Source organism: Rhamphochromis sp. 'chilingali' (genome assembly GCF_963969265.1).
Source record: "Rhamphochromis sp. 'chilingali' genome assembly, chromosome: 11".
In the NCBI taxonomy this organism is placed as follows: domain Eukaryota; kingdom Metazoa; phylum Chordata; class Actinopteri; order Cichliformes; family Cichlidae; genus Rhamphochromis; species Rhamphochromis sp. 'chilingali'.
Genome location: NC_137938.1, coordinates 32,169,358 through 32,184,272, shown reverse-complemented (window position 1 = coordinate 32,184,272; position 14,915 = coordinate 32,169,358). Strand labels below are relative to the sequence as shown.

At 40.1% G+C, this 14,915-nt stretch overlaps 1 protein-coding gene across 6 annotated transcripts in view; it reads right to left on the bottom strand.

Annotated features, from left to right (window-relative positions):
* Positions 1-13,197, bottom strand: part of sema6cb (semaphorin 6Cb) — a 150,689-nt gene extending 137,492 nt beyond the window's left edge. For all 6 annotated transcript variants that reach the window (XM_080897276.1, XM_080897282.1, XM_080897283.1 and 3 more), the window contains exon 1: positions 13,012-13,197. The gene's annotated coding sequence lies outside the window, so the exon portion shown is untranslated. The remainder of the gene's footprint in view (positions 1-13,011) is intronic.
* Positions 13,198-14,915: the final 1,718 nt, after the last annotated feature.

Below are 14,915 nucleotides of genomic sequence, written 5' to 3'. Positions count from 1 at the left end.
AAGGGTTTGATACTTAGTAATCCAGGAGAAATATTGCCAACTCAGTGGCACTTTTAAACTCATTTAAATTCCATTGACAAAAACTATCCTGTGAGATCAAACCTTATTTTTCCAGAAGGATCTGACAGCTGCTGGTGGACAGAGTTGCACTGTAAAAGGTTGACCCACGTCAAACCTACTTGGGTCTAAATGACTAAAATCTTAAAACCAAACAAAAGAAAACTATGAGACACTGCAATTTGAACAGGCCTTCCTCTTAATCTTGCCATATTGTGGAAACTTGGTATTTGATAACTTCATGGCCCACAAACGAGTAAGAATCCGGGGTGCCTCACACAGAGGGGAAGCCCCCCTCGGTTTTTTTTTTGGTTTTTTTTAAAGAACCCACATATTTCATAGTTGAATAACGAGAAATAGTGTTTGTTTAGTGATTGTGCAAAAAAAATACAGCTCAACTGAAATACACTTAAGTGTACATAATAAGGTTTGTAGCTCATAGAACTGTTCTTTCTTTTCCATAAGGCTGCAAAATTGACACCTAATAATGATAATTTTAACAAAGCTGTATAAACCTGCTTCAGAGCAGCATAAACACTCGTACCATGTCTTTCTGTCCAAGTTATAAAACTGGGCTTGATTCTCCTGGCACCTGTAGCTACAGGCCAACACTAATGCAGACTGTCTGTGTTTAGCTGGAGGGCTACTGTCAGCCTCAGATATGGCCCTGAGAGTGAAAGTGTAGGTGTTGCCCCCCCCCCTCTCATTCCTTTCACCCAGCTGCATGTCATTGACTTGTGACATTAAAGCAAAAGTGTGGTCTGCTGGTTTGTTTACCCTCAGCTGGCTTTCATGCCATCAGTCACTAAAAACTGCCCCTCAGGGAGAGACGATGGAAGCCGGGAGGACAGAGAGGGAGGCAATGAAGACAGCTCAAACAAGGTTTCATTCGCTGGAAATTGGAAGTTGCTCATGTGGTTGAGTGGGTGTGTTTTGTTGTGTTTGTGTGTCTCTTGGTGGAAATAAGTTTACAGCCTCAGAGTAAATTAATGAACATGTTTTTAAATCCCGGCACAGTCATCCACATCACTGTGGAGCGCGCGCGCGCGCGCACACACACACACACACACACACACACACACACACACACACGCCAAAATTATCATGTGCAATTACTCTAAGATTGTTTTTATGTTCGGGGAATTATAGTTTGACTAACAGAATTTTTTGACAAGCAACATGACCTTTTCCTTCACCAGTGGATATCCAAAATTCAATAACACAGCTGCAAATTGACATAATTGATGGTTATTTTATATTTTATTTATATATGCTCAAGTAAGAAGATTCAACCTTTGTTTCCATTTGCTTTCTTATTTAGTCACACTCACTATAACCCAATTATAAATGTGTCATGTATGCAAGATGCTTTTTTTGTAATGCAAAAAGAAGAAAGATGAACAGCTCACAATCTGAGATAACACATGAAGCATGATGCAAGAAATGTTAACTTGGTGCTCAAATGATCCTCTGCTTATTTGATTAGGGAATAAGCAGCAATTAAGTTGAATTCAATTTAATCTATTGCAAAATCAAAATAAAAGTAATTTCCGTGCATTTACTGAGGTCAAGACTAGGGATGGGTACCGGTTCTGACATAAACGGTAGTAACCAGACCGAAAAGCAGCGCACATTTCGGTGCTTTATTTTTCCTAAGCTGTGATACATTTTAGATTCTAGCCAATCATTTTACGTTTCCGAGGATAGTAGGCGGGTCTAGGTACGTACGTTCTCTTATGCAGAGCTACAGATTAAAATGCCCAAGGCGAAGCGGTCAAAAGTCTGGCTGTACTTCACAGCAAAAGATGCAAACTCAGCAGCCTGCAACAAGTGCTTTAAGCTGATACTGTCAAAGGAGGTAACACCTCAAATCCGATGAAACACCTGGCGACGCATAGCGTTTTTTTTTAAAAGCCGAGAAATGCGCCGTATTTGATAGCTTGCTGCAAGACCTCACACCGTGCACATCTACTGCGGGTGGGTTGCCAGTTATCGGACCCGGAGCAACATCCCCCAAAGACCCGAAGAATAGAGTCCTGGCCCCTAGCCCTGCCAGTGTAGCAGAAATGAATGACGGGTGATGATGGCAGCAGCAGCCGTTCTTCTCTGTGTGAGTAGCTTAATGTTGTTCGTGTGTAATTTACGTTGAGTAGGCTAACCACGTTATTACATTAATGCATGTAAGGTGAACTAGCAAACACCATCATAGCTACATGCAGCTGTCTTCTTGTTTGATGGTAGATGCTCCCTTCACCCTGGCCAAAAAGGCTAAAATGACCAAAGAAAAAGTGGAAAACAGTTAAACATGAGAGGTTTTTGGACAAAGTTTGTGTTTTTTCCATTGATTAAGCACTGCTTCCAGCCAAGAGTGATACCATATATGCCCCATAGCTGCAGAAAAGGCTAACATTTTTTTTTTTTTTTTTGTAAAAAGGTAACAAACAGCTGAACATGAGAGGTTTTTGGACAAAGTTTGTGTTCTCCATTCTTTAAGCACCGGTTTGAGCACCATTTCAAAAGTACCGGTTTGGCACCGGTATCGGATAAAACCTAAACGATACCCATCCCTAGTCAAGACCTTATAGAGGTATAGAGCAAGCTTTAACGTATTAATCCAATTATGTTATTCATGTTTTGGGGCATTTTAATTTGTTTTTCTCTGATTTGTGTCAGTAAATTCACGTTTGGCGTTTTTAGTCTATGGTCAAGAAATAAAAAAAAGCAACACAGTGTGACATTTTAATTCTTCTTAACATTTCTTTGCATCAGTGCTTAACCATCAAGGGATTCATGCTGAATCTATGAAGAATTCCTCTTTTTTTTCCCCTAACCACAAGAATGCAAACTCATACACAATCACACAGCTGTGGCAGTGAGTCAACACATGGTTAATAAACTGGTACACACACTCTCCAAATGGAAAGAGTTCAGGGCACTTGAGAGGAGGAGGAGGTCTGTTTTACTCACCCTGGACCCCTGCCCGGTTTGGATTCATATGACACTAACTGAAACCCCCTGATAAACCCTCCCCCTCAAACACTGATATAAAAATAGCCTCAGTTTAATGGAAACAAGCCCGGAGTTCTGAGAAATGGATGAAAATGACCAAGCTAAGTGTAGGCGAGCAGACTTATCGCACATTGTCCAAGCCAAACATTCACTGCACATATGGTGACCACTAAAATATACACAAATAATAGCATGAGAGCGTCAGAGCAGATTAAAGCGGCCAACATCCGGCCCCAAATGCTCACACAGGTAAAACATTTCATACTCACCCAGGAATTCACAGTTAAATCTTAAAAGAAAACACACTATAGATTCTAATTTTAACACATTACAGATTTAAGCACAAGGGTATGCAGAGTGTTGTTTGCACAAAATCAGCCACAATTCCTATCTGCAAAGCGCAGGGTGCATGCATAAGAAATCGGATAAAGACCCCGAGGGAGGCCGAGAGTTGGGAAGCCAGTCTCGGTTCCGGAAAATATCAATCTACCTTCCACCTAAATTTAAGGTTTGCAGAGTTTAACTTCTGCTATCCATTTAAAGTAAGACCAGTACGGTAAGTGCATGTAGACTTGCCCAACCTTTCAAGGAATGGGGTCAAGTGGTTTGGGCTATTTTTGGAAAGTTTGGAAATTAGATGCATTTATGATCTTCTTTCAAAGTATGACTGTCATATTACCATCCAGCTGTGAGAAGAGCCCATTTCATTTTCAAAAGATGTGAGATAACTCCCTGCAGAAAAAAAATCAATTCTCTGACCACTTAAATGAATTAAATATGTGAATACCTGTCACCTGAGTGCGTGGAGAATAGAAACGAGGAACTACTACTGTTTGAAGGCATCAGCTGTGGATGAATAGGACAGGAGGGAAGGAGGGGGAAAAAAAACGTAGGTTTTTAATTTCCTGCTTCATTTCACGTTTCAGGGCCATAAAAAATTCTCATTTCAAAAAAACTGCAATAAGCAACAATGAGGCATGATCATAACTCAAAGTTACTTCAATAGCAACAACACACCAGACCCCTCCTCCCTCATGCAGTCAACCTAATTGCTTCAGTCGAGATCTGACAAGCCAGACAATTTCTGTGCAACAGATTATCAAAAGAGAAACCTGAGAAAAATCAGATATTCAATCTCTCAGTCTCACTCTGCCAGAAACTCTTAACCCACATTGCTTTGCATCACCCAATTCGTTCCGCATATCTGCTCTACAGCCTTAGCGATGGCCATTTCAACATCAACACTTTGCACACTTCCTTCCAAGTCTTTCAGTGCAACCCACTTCTGGTGGATTTCAATTATGTTTGGCAAACCTCTCAAATGTGAGAATTTGGCAGGATTCTCTTTTTTCCCCCCATTATACACTTGATACATTTACGTGCATGCAGACCTGGAAGTATCAACTCATTTTATTGTTATTTCCAAAAACTAATCAGTTGATTTATAGTATGAGAAATAAAATAAATACAGTGGCTTAAAGTGCAATATGACACTTACAGTTGCTTGTTTCATATGATCAGCTATCAAAAGATTTACTATGAAAACAGGCCTCATTCTGCATTTGTGTTTTAAAAAACAAAAAAAGAAGTAATGATGCCAGCAGCTCCAATATTGCTCTAAAACATTAGCAGACTGGATTACTGACACAACATAAATTCCTTACACACAGTACTCACAATCTTTACAAAAATAAAGTCTCTCATCCTCGAAATGCGCAAAGCAGGCATGCATCTGACTAAAAAGTATCACTCTGTTTAAACAGCAGACTAATGAAGAGTCTAAAAACAACTGTAACAAAACAGACACGGGTGACAGCTGATTCTCAGGCATTGTTAGCCAGCTTAAATGAGGCCAGTCTTTTTTCTGCCACCCGATCTGGATCAGCCTTGTTTTCTCTCAGTTCACCATTTCAGGAGTTGTGAGATTTTAATCTGTGCCACCAAAAGCTCTGTGTGTAATGATATCCAGCCAAACATGTAGGGACAAACTAGCCCTTTTTTTATTAATAATATATATTTTTTAAAAAGACCCAAATGTTTGTCTTGGATAGAGACGTGCTCCAATTCAAAGCAATACATGTCTGTAACAACTTATTCTACGGAAAATAAGCTGTGCCTAATGTTCTTTTTGAAAGTGCAAACCAAAACAAAAAGAGCTCTGGTTATCTTGTAGGTCTTTGCCAGGGACAAAGATGGATGGTTACATTTCCTCCAGAAACAACAGCTGTTTGTTTGCAGGAAATAGGAGAGTAACTTGGCTGTTAGTAGAAGCTGTGATAGCCACTGTGGCTGAACAGGCAAAGAAAAAAAAAGCTCCACTAAAAGAAGCAAAAACTTCACAAATTGAAAACAGCATTACAGTCTTGCCCACACCACTTGATTGAGAGCCAATCTCTGAAAAGTGAGGCACACACAGAAAAAAAAAAAGAAGAAGAAAGAAACAACAACCAGCAATGAAGACGAAAATGCTGAAGAAAACACGATACTGCACAACAGAGAAAATAGATAAACGTTGTTGAGAACATGCACTATAAAAAGGCTCCAGGTTTAGTGGAAAGGCGATCAAAAATTGTCAGAAATAAAACAGGAAAATGCACAGGAAACAAAATAAAGAACTTCATCATACTTAAACTGCCATACTGCCAGCTAAAGGACTGATATAATCTTTTGTGGTTAATTGTCAAAACACAAGAACTTCAAAACTGCACTGATGCAGCGCAGAACTGAAATAAGTTAATTATTAAGGCAAAATTAATCTCTCTCTTATCTTTCGCTTTACAAGCGAATAAAAAACAAAACTCAAAACAAAACCCAAATCAAAGATCTACCAGCCCTCCTGCTCTAGAAAAACAAAAATCCAACACGAGGAAATGTTGCTGGGCTGCACAGCAAACTGGCCAAACCACATTACTACAACTTCCACATTCATCTTGTGATGCACACAGCAATAAACCAAATTGCTGGAAAAGGAGCTGCTAAAACACATTTGTTTTACGAGTATTAAGAAACCCAAAACTCCTTTGGTTTATTCCATATCAAATCATTACAGTTTTTGAACAATTTCTGCTCAAAGTTTCTGCCTGTAAAATCTATAGTTTAAAATTTAGACATATATAATTATAGCTGTATATAGCAAATATGTTTGTGTCTACCCATAACATGTTTCTTGACTAGCCACTATTCAAGTGGTTTGTTTGTTTGTTTGTTTTTTTAAATGCATCTGTCCTGAATTATAGATCCTGCTTCAATGTTATGGCCAGAAAGGTCATTGAAAATTTCAGGTTTTTATCTTTAACAGTTTTGAAGATGTTCCTGTTCAAACATTCAGATTTCAAAGTGTGAAAAACATGCTGGAAGTAGGCTGACTTTCCCATTTCAGTGAATGTATATGGAGATGGTCGAGCTTACAATGATTAGAGAATGACCCCAATTATTACCAGAATTTGATCCATCCGATACAACATCATTTGGAAAGTGCGGAGGAGTCATACCAATGTGATTATTTTCATGTGTGTGGGGAGCCAACAGGAAGTCAGCTGGCTGGTTTGGCCAGAGGCCGTCTCACTTACACACACTCCCTGCAAGCTCAGCTCAGAAGGATGGCAATTTGCATGCTCTGTGAGCCCAGGTCTGCAAAAACACACAACTGGGTAATTCATAGAGGACACTTTGCACATGTGTAACTTTTACTGCTGTTATTCTTGTCTACTTTGAGATCTGTGTTTTCTAGTTCTTGGGTTATGGCCAAATTAAAGTTACAAAGTTTAACTCCAAGAATTGAATATCATTCTCCAACTGTGCCACCAAAATATTAAGAATACATGCAGAGCAGCTATCTTAAAATACTCAAACACTTAAAAAAAAAAAGTGTCATAAACAACCAAATATGACCTAATTAATTCACATTAGCAAAGCTTTTGTAACTGACTGCAGCAAATGTGCAACATTTCTCTTTGCTACACAGCATTTGTAACATATCATGGCTGTGTTTCAGGCGATAAAATACATAGTTTGTTCGCTCCCTCACACACTAATTTTAAAGTGTAGTTTTGTGTTGTTCTGTACTCTGTTTATCGAAGCCAGTTGTTCTGGCATAACTAATACAGGTTTTTGTTCTTTGTTCGATCTTCCCCATATGCTACACCAGCTGCAATTTTTCCAGTGTTTCGGCCATTATGTGTGTGACATAGACTGGGCAGTCTCAATAAATTGCACTGCTAAAAACAGTTAGATGGGACAAAGGATCGGAATCGAGAAACAGTTCTCCACATTTTTCAATCCATTGGAATTGTATGCCTTTAAGCCTCTAAGCTCATCAATTCCTTTTATCAGAGCTGGCATGTTTTTCTGAGAGTCACACATCGCAAAACAGTGACATTAAAGCGCAGAGTTTTTTGTACACTTGGGCCTTTTTATAGGTTTCAACAATGTTTTTGTGTGGAGACAAAGATAAAATCAGAAAACGAAACACTGCAAGACAAGCTCAGTAACAATGCTGATATTAATAATCAGATATCCAACTGTCTACTTTAGTACTTTCAAATGCACTGCAGTAATAGGCAAGTACAAGCCAACTTTAGTGCCTAATGTCTGATCATTTTTATTAACATACCAGCATGTTTAAGTACAGCACTATGAAAAAGTCTTGACCTGCCCCCCTTTTTACTTTATATTTTTCTTAAAAATTAGAAATAGGTGCAGTGCATTGAATAATATGCAAACATAGGCGTAAATACAGTATATAAGTCAATATTTGGTATGACCATTTATTCTTCAACGCACCCTGGACTATCTTAAGGAAAGCTTGAGATGACTGTTGTTGTGATTTGGTGTTATATAAATAAAAGTGAACTGAATTAACTTGATTTGAACTTAATTGAATTAAAGTTTTCTTGTAATTTCTTTAAGTAGTCTTTAGGAAATTCGGATGTTGGTCGTCTTTAGTTACGTTCTCTGTCAAGATGATCCCATACTGCCTTAATGTTCTGCATTTATGATGTTACTTTTGGTAACTATTGGTAAATAGCTAAACAACTAATAAGGTCTCTGGTGTACAGTATATACCATTTGAATGAAATTAATATTTAGTTTATAAAAAACATAAAACATTCACTGTAGTTTCCAATTTTACCAATACAAGCAATAAGGGCGCGAGACTGGAAAGTCATGGAGCAATTTGTTCCATGTTAAGCCTGACTGGCTAATCAATGATGCAGGAGGACTGCCCACATTATGAAGTAATTAAGAGATCATTTGGAGCAACAAACTGGGCCCTTCTGCCATTCCCTAGCTGACCCAACTAAGAGTTCAAGAATCAAGAGCTAGTATTTATGAGCAGAGGCTACTTAAAGAGACACGTGTTTCCTCATATCAGTTGCTTCCTACAATTAAACATAGAGGCAAGAAATGGAATCATAAATGTGGGGATTTCTGCTCTCTGTGGATGTAAGAGAGCCTGTTGTGATGTCTGCATTATCTTAATCTTTGGGGAGCTCTGCTACTGACTGTTGTGGTTTTCAAAATAAACTGGATTCTGTGGATCACACAGCTGAATGGGCATTTTGGAGGATCTTTGTGCTTATTCAATAGCTAATAATTTTATATATTATATAAAAAACTTCAAGCGCACACAGCTACTTCTCCACATAGAATATGCATGAAAAATGACAAGAATTTATTTTTGGATGATTCATTTTCTTTCCATTCAGAAGAAATCCTTTTTGTGGTGCATGCTGCTTCCAAGCTTCCCCGTAGGTAGCGTACACAGCCTCCTTGTTACACAAATCAAAGAGTGAGTGTGTCTGATATCTGAAGATGGGTATTCTGTCCTTCATCTAAAGGGCAACTGATATGGAGTGAGAGAGACAAAAAGCATGAAACTATAAGTATCATTACTCGACTTCAGCATTTTTAAAAAGACAAACCACACTGAAAACAGTGAAACCTCAGTGCATGACTTAATACAGAAAAGAAACAAAGGAGAATAAAGCTGAGGTCTGATTTTTGACAAAGACTCCTTTGTGATACACGAGACCCCCATTTAGACTAAAAATATGAATTTGAGCTAATTTGCTGACATTGAGAGCCACAGGTTATATTTTCCACTCCAATTGCTGGACTGCATCCACCATGCTTCATGAAGTGTTACCAGACAATCATCCTGTGTTCCTGCCGCACTGCATGTGGCTGTGGCGAGTTGGAAAACAGAGACCCAGTCCATGTTTGACAAGGGGTTAATGTTTCTGAGGAACAGCTTGACAAAACCTCAGGAAGACAGCCAGTCTGGATAAAAGCACCAAGGCCTGTCTCTTGTCCAGTTTGTGGTTTGCCGCCTCCCGCCATCTTTTTCTTCTTCCTTCACTTCTTCCCTCTAGCCTTTCACTGAACTCAAAGGTTTTCCTCCCAAAACTTACACACTCATCAGCTTGGCTATAATTTTCAGTTCTACACTAACCACAGGACCACTTGCAGGATGAAGCTGCACGCCTGTTTTTGAAATCAAAAGTAATAATATGCCTGCTAAGGATTCACATCTAACAGTTAATGATTAGACCTGTCGGACAAAAATTGTCAGTGCCGTATTCACCTTTACTTTCAACAAGCTGCGACAATCACAGGAAAACAGATGCAGCTGGCAGTATATATTATGTCTGTGCCACTGGCAATCTGTAAATGAACTTTAAAAACCACACAGGCTGATAAACCTGGGAGATACAGTACACTGAATCAGCAAAATGATGAGCAACAGCTTTACTTCAAGGCACAGTAAAGAAGCTCCTTCTGCTCAGTAAGAAAAAAAAAAAGAACCAACTTAAACCCCCCCAAAAGCTACACTAGTCAGAATAATAACAAAGACCCACTGGCTATAATGCAAAAGGCACAAGGTAGGTTTGTATGATAGTCTTAAACTGTGCATTTGTAACGCTTGATTCAACATGTTAATGCGATTTCTTACCAGCTACGGCCAAACCAGGCCAGACCTGGAGGCCAAGGCCTTGTGGTCCCAGCAGATAGCCTGGACCAGCCTGTGCTGTGTCAGCCCTGGATTATGGATGACAGGGAGCCTGCGGGGCTGACAGGTAATAATTCACTCCCCAGGGGTCCCACATCCTTCGCTGGACACAACGCAACCAACCAGGAAAGAGCAGGGGAAGCAGCCTTGGACTTCACATCCTCTTAACCCACCCTCTTCCCTTTTTCAACCATGCCCTTCAAGAAGCCAAGCTCTCATTGCCTCCACAGTTGCCACGGGTTACCAGCCATTATCAAAATGAAATATGAGGTGCCACAGACCGGTGACTCTCTCAGGTACAGGGCCAAACAAAGTCCCATATGTTGCGGATGAGGAGTGGCGATTAACTGTTGCTTCCTGAAGCACGGCACTGCACCCACCCTTCTTTAGACATCAGCAGTTGCACAAGTGCTTAAAGTCTAAAGCGCTTCAGACAATTTTGAACATGATGTGAAACAAAATTTATCCCAAAATATATTATCTATGCCCTCAAGTTCCACTGAGCTCAAAATAGGGCACAGCAATTTACAAACTTCAAATTCGCCTGAGGGTTTAAAGTGTCTTCATCAGTCCTGCTGAAGTTCTTCTTTTTTTCTTTTTTTTTTTCCTTCTGACCAATCCAAAGTGCAGACTAACTGTGTGTGTGTACATACGCCTATGTTCTGAGTACTTTATCTTGATGATGAAAATGGAAATAGGCTTGCTGAATGTCCCCCAAGGGCCACAGTCCTCAGCCCCTGGTTAGGAGCCTATTTCAACCATCATTACCCTGAGGACCATTAGGAAGATGCCATCTGCACACACAGGGCCCCTCCATCGGGGCTTCTTGTCACTTCAAACTAAAAGCAAGCAGCGGAATGGAAATTGGAAATAAAATTACACACTGCGCTAAATGCACCATTAACCATGCTAACTGAGCGACCGACCTATCGGGGCCTGAAAATGAGAGCTGGACGAAGAGCAAGCAATTTTCAGCAGTGACAGGGAAATGAACGCACTGCTGGTACTTTGCTCTCGCTCACATTCACAACTATAACTCACCCATCAGCAGAATGTGACTTTCCTAATGGTAAGAGAATGAAAAAAACAAAAAAACCAAAGAGTTGGTTCATTGCGACAACCACAAATGAGGGCTGAATGTAGATTTGTATGAACTGTGCACAGTACAGATGGGACCACAGACCACCACTGCTGCTGCTGCTTAAGCATTGGATACGTTACACAGAAGCATCCCACTAGTCCTGCACAACAGCAGCAGCACCTTTCCTCTGGTTAGCGCACCAGTTACATGTCAAATAAAATAACCTGAAGGCACACTGCAATGTCCTCGCAGCAGCAAAGAGTGCCAAGTCATTGTACAACTAGGGTAGGAAACCGCAAGCCATTTGTGGCTTCATCATCCTATGATATCACTGCAGCAGCTGTGAGGAGTGGGGACAAGGCAAAAAAAAAAAAACCCCAAAGAAGATCACAAGATCTAATCACACTTTCTGCTTAAACATCTGACTGCTCCAGGAAAACATCATGCCACAGCCAGAACAAAAAGGCACATGCTAGACGAGTAAGTGCTGGCTCTGCTGTTCAATCCAGGCAAAGCAACCCTTAAGCTGAACATGAATTTTTAAAATGCCTGGGAAACTTTTGCAAGGCTACAGATACAGCAAAGAGAAACGGCAGAAGCGGGCAGCCTTTGAGTTAAGCAAGAGGGCATGCAGTCTACAATATCACCTTGCAAGAGTCCAGGATCGAAAAGGCAGTGGTGTAGTCTGTCAGTGTTTATGCACAACAGAGATTTATTTATTGTTGAAATGTTCTTAGCCTCAACTGAAACTGAACACCCACTTAAGGAAATTAGAGGACTAATGCACAACGGGCTGAGACAAATCGTGGTCTCCCTTTGTGCGGAGGACGGTTTAAAAGCAGCCACGAGCATCCATTTCAACATAAACATTCACCAGCGATTCCTAGGAAAGCAGGAGAAGAGAAGAAAAACACAGGTTTCCAATTTCTTTCTGCACCGTAGGCAACACTGAGGTCTAATGCAGGTTCTCCCGTTGAAACCTGTTAGAACAATGAGCTCATCGTTTTCCCTCCGAGTTTGGCATTAAGACAAGTAAGCGTGATTTAAGAGGTAAAATCTGTGCAGAGTGAGAGGGAGATGTGCCGTTTCACAATAATCCAACTGCCACGTAATTGCTGCTTTTCTTTTCCAGAAACTCACACTGATTTCCCCCTCTATCTGATGGTGAACAGTCTCCATTACGCACTAATCCCCCGCTTTTTTCCCTTCTTTCTTTCTTTTGTTTTTCCACAATCAGGTCCTTGATAAACAAGTTTGGGCTGCTTCCGCCAGAAAATAAACCAAAAATTCAATTAGTGTCTCAGGCGAGATGCCAGTCAGAGACGTGTTATCGGTTGCTTATTTGTGATAAGTTGCTGGGGACTCTTGCAGCAACAAGAGAGAAAACGTGTATGTCAGGGTTTCATATGACTATGCATATAGTTTTCGCTGCCGATGTTAACACAGCTTCCAAACCCGTCCGTGATACACACATGAAAATAATGAAAACAAAAAGGAACATGGCTACTGCAAAAAAAATAACTATTATATAAAACTGGTCTAACCCTGGCTGATGTCAGATTGTAATTTCTGTTATTCAGTTACCAGTGCAGAAAAAACGGGGACTTCGAAACACAGCCGAGAAAAGCAGCGGCTTCTCCGGACCATAAATGAAACTCCGGGAGAGTACAGGGACAGTTCAGGTTTATTAAAAGCGTCTGATATGTTGTTTTCAAGTGATTATCGTCGATCTTCACGTGCCTAAATAAGCTCTCTTCTGTGGCAAACTTAAAGCATCTGTCTCGTATTTAGCAAAGTAAGCACAGCTGCAACAGCATCGCCAAAGTCCTCAACTAGTAAACGAACCACTTACCTTCGTGCTTCCACCTTGAAAATACACACGTCGCAGTGTTTCTGAGATACTGTCGCAGAGAACAAGCTGTAAAGTCTCGAGAATGACGAAGGAAAAAAAGCGGGGTTGTTAGTTTTAGCTAGTTGTTTCTGAAATGGTTAGTATTCCCAGAGCGCCAGCGTAGCGAAAAGACGCCCCTCACTGTTGTGACAGGACTGAAGCTGGTTAGACTAAAATCACAACACCTCGGCTGCAGCTCAGACCACGCCCCGTAGTGCTGTTTGACAGGGATTCAAACCAATCAACGAGTGAAGTTAGGATGAGGTTGCCTTCGATTGGCCAATGGAGCAGTTTTTTTGCGCTACGCCCCGCCCCTGTAATGCTCACTTTTCTCCCAGATGTTGAATGCCTCAGCACCAGGGTCCCCATACAGTTTAGCCAGCCAATCAGAGCGCGAGATACGAGGTTTAAACGCAGATAATTTAACTTTATGGGAGGAGTTGAATCTATTTAAACCAATGTGAAAGTACTTTAGCCGCACTATCCGATTGTTCAGTCTGACGTCACTAGCCGTGTCTGGGTCTAAACTCTGCTGCAGGTCCATATATCAAACGATCACTATGGCATTACTGAGAGTTGAAAAACTGTCTAAAGTCTTTCATCTTTAATAAAATGATCAGCGTTCTGCTCTACCGGGTGTAACAATTGAGTTTAACATCCAGGCATCCATGAAAACTGAATTTATGACATTTAACGGAGTTAGAAGTTAGCAGGAAGTTAGCTCGCTAGCTTCTATCCAAATACAATATAGCATGTCCTGACTGCGGGGTTTTGGAAACAAATTAAAACGTACAGCTCTGCTATCACTTCCAGCATAAATGAAGACAGAAAACTAAATAGCAGTGACGTTTGTAGGGTTACTGAAGTTTGGCTAGCTGGTATATAATGATGTGCTACGTGCTTGCGACACAGCTATGTTAGCATAATATAAACAAGCTAACTTTTTTTCCCACTCGATAAAAGTTAACGTGAGTGTTCTCGGTGGTCAGGAACAAATGTAATCGCATGGCAGGATGCTGTAAAAGGACCAAACTTCAGCCAGGAGAACAACTGAGATAATCCATCCACAATACGAGGTTAGTCATTCATATACTGCTGCATGGGCTGGGCTGTAGTTACATCCTAAGGTTTTAAAAACTGAGCTTAAATAAATGATTAGTGGTAATAAAAGCCGAGGGAGGTCAACAGTGATCACTGACTGTTTTAGGAGCTTTTTGAGATTAAATAGAAGAAAATACATAACATTAAACATGTTAACAACACAAAAGCCATATTAAATGCAGACTACTTTAGACCCGGAAGTAGGATTCGTCGCGTCATCACTGAACAACCGGATTATCTTGCACATTAGCCCGCACTATAGGGTATTATAAAATGTTTGTTAGAGAATTATTTTTCTGAATTCAGTTTTTTTTTTTTTTTACACTTTATAATAAAGCATCTTATAACAGAAACAAAATTTAGTATAGTCATGCTAGTGGATTCGACTAATCTCTGCTGTTTGTACAGAATATACATGTATGAGTGAATATTGTTAGTGTAAGAGCCGTTCATTACAGTAATTATCAGTAATTGATATTATACATGAAGTGTTAGAAATATAAAATTTTAGAAAACAATGAAAATACTCTTCTTTACGTGCTACAAAAGCTCTTTATACAGTTTCTTATTTTGCCCTGCTAACACTCTTAAACCTTAAGATATTCAGCTTAAATGGCTATAAAGCAGAGGATAAAATCAGTTGTAGATGCTGGAACTAACTAAAAGACTTTCAGATCATTTTGGTTTGTGTTCCACAAATACTATAATTTCATACATAACACATTCACATTTCCATAGGGGATGCTACACTATGAAACTTGTGC